This window comes from Suncus etruscus, chromosome 2 (genome assembly GCF_024139225.1).
Source record: "Suncus etruscus isolate mSunEtr1 chromosome 2, mSunEtr1.pri.cur, whole genome shotgun sequence".
Lineage (NCBI taxonomy): Eukaryota > Metazoa > Chordata > Mammalia > Eulipotyphla > Soricidae > Suncus > Suncus etruscus.
Window position 1 is genome coordinate 5,725,922 of NC_064849.1, and position 6,000 is coordinate 5,731,921.

The window sequence follows — 6,000 nt, forward strand, 5'->3', positions numbered from 1 at the left end:
TGATGATAAATTTCTCTTTCAGGTGAACCTTGACTAAATTAATTTGTAAAATTTCATGATTAACTGAGACCTAGAGCAATAATGAAATTAAGACATAAATCCATCATACAAGGAAACACATTGGGGTTTCATGATTTTCAATCCATATTCATTGATCATGCCTGTGGAAAGAATCCTAGAGCATTAATAGCAACCGATAAGGAAGTGAAATGATTATCTGGTGTTCATTGTAGATCTTTAAGAAGTATAAAACAGGATGTATGCTGCTGTGGATTTCACCAATGTATTAGGGACTTTTTTGATCTTCTTGTCATCAAAACTGATCCAGTGTTGTTTGCAGCAATTTTACAGTATGAAGTACAGTGTCCATAGTGAACTTTACCATAATGGTTTGACACCGATGATAAGTTGTATTTCTTAATCTTGCTTTTATTCTCTGAAGTGAATTCCACTAAATTGAGGTCTTCTAAAGGAAAATCTACATAAGTATGCAATTTTTTTATTTGTTTGCCATCAAAAGCAAAACATTTCAAGTGTATTTTAAGTACTGGTGGCAGTTTCCATAAGTACGTTTTCTTTGAAAAATCCCTTCTAGTTTTGTAACTGTTGCACAGAACTTTGTTGTCATTTCTTAATTCTTCTTTAAAAAATTCAGAGAGGCATTCCTGTAATGTACATTTGTCTGTAGAAGTAACAGCCAGAGACAAATGAACAAATGTCTCATAAACCTCAGACTTTTGGTGGCAAGTGAGACACTGGAGTATAGATTTGAATTGTCCTTGAAAGAGATCATAAATAATAGATTTGTGAGCCTTTTGGTGTTCTGGACTAAATTGTTCATAATTTTCATTTTCCATAAGATGTGTAGTTTTGTCTGTCATTAGATTTACAGTAAGCAAGTCCTGATGTAGTCCCTCTATTAGGAACATCAGTAGTTCGTGAGGATCCTGCTGATTGTGTCCAGCAAACTGGTCATTAAGTAAACCAATTGTTACTTTGAAGCTTTCAGGGTTAATATATCTATGAAATCCATTTCCCATGGTTTTGATGAGCTGACCAAATTCTTCGGCTAATTTACCTTCATGCCCCATCGGATTTTTCTTGTTAATATCCTTTTTATAATGATCTTTATGAAAATACTGAGTCAAATCTGAAATATTATACAAGCATTGCAATATTGAGTTCATGTAGCAAGAGTTTCCTATATTTTGGAGCCCAGTTAAGACAGGTTCCTGTCTTTCCTTTTGCATCTCGGAGTGTAAGGGTTTATCACTACCATCAGTCTCACTCATTGTATGGTGTGTGACAGCTAAATCGTTGTTCCCTGCCCCCAGAGACCTCAGCAATATTACTGCTGTTAGTGTCTTTAGTATTCTGTTTTTGCTCTGAAGGGGAGTTTGTAGTCTGAACCTGATCATTTGTGCTAGCCCGATTTCTTTTTTTTTTTTTTTGGTGTGGTTTTTGGGTCACACCCAGCAGTGCTCAGGGGTTTTTCCTGGCTCCGTGCTCAGAAATTGCTCCTGGCATGCACGGGGGACCATATGGGACACCGGGATTCAAACCGATGACCTTCTGCATGAAAGGTAAATGCCTTACCTCCATGCTATCTCTCCGGGCCCGCTAGCCCGATTTCTAACAAGACGTAATGGAACCCAAAATTTCTTGGAAGGGTTGTCATTTATAGAAACATAGGCATAACCCCTTCCTCTTAGGAGAAGATAGCCAGCTATCCATTTTTCATCCTCCTTGATCCAAATAGGTTTATGGGTTGTTTCTTGTCTCTGAATATCTTCATTAAAATGTCTTTCCACTGCAATGTAACTTTTCCCTTGGGGTAAGTTTAAGTAATTTTTTTTTGTTTTTTTTTTTTGTTTTTGGGTCACACCCGGCAGCGCTCAGGGGTTACTCCTGGCTTCATGCTCAGAAATCGCTCCTGGCAGGCTCGGGGGACCATATGGGACGCCGGGATTCAAACCGATGACCTTCTGCATGAAAGACAAACGCCTTACCTCCATGCTATCTCTCCGGCCCCAAGTTTAAGTAATTTAGTGTGATAAGAGTCAAAGATAGCAAATTCGTTGGTGGTAAACCTCTTTTTCTAATTTTTTGCAATTGAGTTTTTAAGGTTCTATGAGTCCTTTCTACAATGGCCTGTCCCCTACAATTGTAAGGAATTCCTCTGAGATGTCTTATCTGCCTTTCCTTACAAAAAAAATTCAAAAGTTTTGCTAACATAGGCTGGCCCATTATCAGTTTTTATAGAATATGGAATACCCATCACAGAAAAACATTGTAAAAGAAAACTACAAGCAGCCTTAGATTTTTGAGAAGACATGGGAATTGCCCACATAAACCGAGAATAAGTGTCCACCACAACATGAAGATAAGGTTTCCTTGGAAATAAATCTGTTTGAGTTATGTCCATTTGCCAAAGTTCGTTAGACTGTAAGCCTCTTGGGTTTGCTCCTGCTATGTGAGTCTTTTTTGTTAACGGTGCACATATGTTGCAGTTTTCTACAATTTCTCTAGCTTGCCTCCATGGAATTTGGTAATTCACATGTAAACGGCGAGCATTTGTGTGTAGGGCTGAATGTTCCTCTACAGGTGATTTAAATATAGGCATTGCTAGCAAGTCAGCAGTTTTATTTCCTTGAGCCATAGGTCCTGGAAGACCTGAGTGGGCTCTAATATGCGTGATGAAGATGGGCTCAGTTCGTTTTTGAAGAAGCTGCTATAATTGTTTAAGTAAATTCTGTCTGATTGGGTTATTAGCATTAAGGGAAGCAGTGGCTATCACATGACATAGATTTACCACATACAAAGAATCAGAAACTATATTCATGGCTTCAGATACATTTTCTAATAGGTAAATTAACGTTGCTAATTCAACTTTCTGTGCAGATTTATATTTGGTATCTATGGTCATATTAATGTTGTCTCCGGTTATTCCTCCTTTTCCATTTTGGGATCCATCAATGTAAAAAACCTTGGCATTGGAAATAGGGGAATCCCGAACAATTAAAGAAATAACAAACTGAGTTTTCTTTAAAAAGTCCCAAATTTTTCCTGCTGGATAATGGGAGGATATTTCTCCTGTGAAATCTGAGAGGGCCCTTTGTAGAGATTCATTAATTGGCAATATTGACTCAATTTCCTTTTTTGGTACTGGCAAAACTATTATATCTGGGTCAAAACCTAGTAAAGATATAGATCTGAGTCTTGCCTTGATAATAATCTCTGAAATCAGTTGCAAATAGCAGACAACTGAGCGAGGTTGTTTGTTATGTAAATACACCCATTCCAAAGGTCCTGACTATTGCATCAAGGCCCCTGTGGGGGTTTCTATAGTAGGGAAGATTAACATAATACCTTTTCTCCTGGGATGAATCTTGAGAGAAATGATTTTTGTAATCTGCTCAAGAAGATGTCCAATTCATTTTTGGCAGCTGTTGTTAAATTTCTCGGGCTATCTAAAGCAGGGTCACCCTCCAATGTTTTAAACAGATTAGATAACTCTGCATTTGGGATTCCTAGTGCAGGGCGGAGCCAATTTACGTCACCTAAAAGTCTCTGAAAATCATTAAGCGTTCTGAGGTTTTCTTTTTTGATAGAAATTTTTTGTGGACGTATAGACGTCCGGTCCAAAATAAAACCCAAATATTGATACGGTGGCATTATCTGTATTTTTTCTAAAGCTATTTTCAGTCCTGATGTTTGTAAACAGTCAGTAACATAAAAGTATAATTCCTGTAAATCTGTTTCATTGTTCATTGTGAGCAAGATATCATCTGTATAATGAAATATCATGGCTTGAGGAAATTTTTCACGAGCAGGGCTCAAAACCTTATCTACAAAAAAATGACACATGGTTGGGGAATTCAGCATGCCTTGGGGGAGAACAGTCCATTGGAAACGTCTGCAGGGATGCGTATTATTGAGAGAAGGAACTGAGAATGCAAAACGTTTTTTATCATCTGGGTGGATAGGAATATGGTAGAAGCAGTCTTTCAGATCAATTATAATTAGTGGCCATTCCTTTGGAATAACTACAGGTGATGGTAAACCAGTCTGCAGTTTGCCCATAGGTATCATGGATAAATTTATAGCTCTAAGATCCATCAAAAGTCTCCATTTACCGGATTTCTTTTTTATAGTGAATATAGGTGAATTCCATTGAGAAAAAGATGGTTCAATATGTCCTAAACTTAGCTGTTCCTCCACTAATTCTGTCAGCACCTTTAATTTATCAGTTTTAAGGGGCCACTGACCTGTCCAAATTGGTTTGTCAGATTTCCATTTTATTTTTATTGGTGCTGGTGTTTTTATGGTAGTGGCCCCTACTAAAAATTTTGGGTTTTTAAATCAAAAGGTTTGGGCTCTTCTGGAGCTAATGGGATATGAAATTCTGCTTTCCACTGTTTGTGTAGGTCACGGCCCCACAGGGATGGTGAAAATGGGCCCACATGAGGTCTGATTATTGCTTTTTGAGTTTCTGGGCCGTAAAATAGCATAGTCCTTGTACTCAACAGACAGGAGCTCAGGCCTCCTATTCCTTCTAGGGAATATGGGATTTCCTGAAGAGGCCAATTTTCTGGCCATTGTTTATCAGAAATTACGGTAACCTGAGCACCCGTATCTATCATTCCATCAAAGGGTTGCCCTTCCAAGTGAAGTTTGATCATTGGGTGTTCATCTTTACATTTAGTAACCAGATCCACGATTGGTTTTTGAGCAGCACCCGGATCTGTGCTTCCAAAACCTCCAATTCTAGTCTTATCTGAAGTCCCAAATTTGACATAAGGCACTATTACTATCTGGGCAATCGCTTCTCCTTTTTTTTTTTTTTTTTTTTTTTTTTTTTTTTTTTTGGGCCACACCCAGCAGTGCTCAGGGGTTACTCCTGGCTGTCTGCTCAGAAATAGCTCCTGGCAGGCACGGGGAACCATATGGGACACCGGGATTCGAACCAACCACCTTTGGTTCTGAATCGGCTGCTTGCAAGGCAAACGCCGCTGTGCTATCTCTCCGGGCCCGCTTCTCCTTTTTTAAAGGTCCATGTAACTGGTACAGTAATAACTACAATGATTTCTCCCATAGAATCTGAGTCAATGACACCAGTGATTACTGATATACCCTTTATGTTGAGGGAACTTCTGCCAAGAATCAAACCCATAGTATCTGGGGGTGGCGGGCCCACAATGCCAGTTTCTAACATGTAAGGGCATGCTCCTGGGTAAATTGTAATGTCCTCTGGGCATAATATGTCTAATCCGGCACTCCCTGAAGTGAAGTGGATTAATTCCCTTATCGTGATGAATTTTCTCAAGCCATGATATTTCATTATACAGATGATATCTTGCTCACAATGAACAATGAAACAGATTTACAGGACTTATACTTTTATGTTACTGACTGTTTACAACAATGGACCTCACAAGGCTTCTCATGAGGCATCCTGCTGTGTGGGCGTTCTCTGCCCAGATGGAACATCAGGGGATGATACCGACCAGCCCTGATACCGATCAGCCCTGATACGGATCAGCCCTGATACCGATCTGGGGACCGAAGACAAGCACCAGCCTGCTAAGTGGCTCAGCAGAGCTCCTGGCAAGACTGTCTCTATGGCCAGTCTATCTGGATTAAGTGGTGAGTCTGCTGGACTTTGAAGTGAGGTGCATCAGTGCCCCCAGTCACTCCCTAGAATTACTGTGGCCACCCAAGTGACTTGTCCCAGTTGGCCTTGGTCCATGATGTCCTGGACACTGCTCCTGCCCCACCTGGTTCAAGAGGCGTCATCAGACCAGCTGAGTCAACCCATAGGTTTTTTGTTTGTTTGTTTGCTTGTTTTTTGGGCCACACCTGGATCTGCACTCAGAAATTACTCCTGGCAGAAACCTGAGAGATAGCACAGCAATGGGTATTTGCCTTGCAAGCAGCTGATCCAGGACAGATGGTAGGTCGAATCTCAGCATCCCAGATGGTCCCCATGCCTGCCAGGAG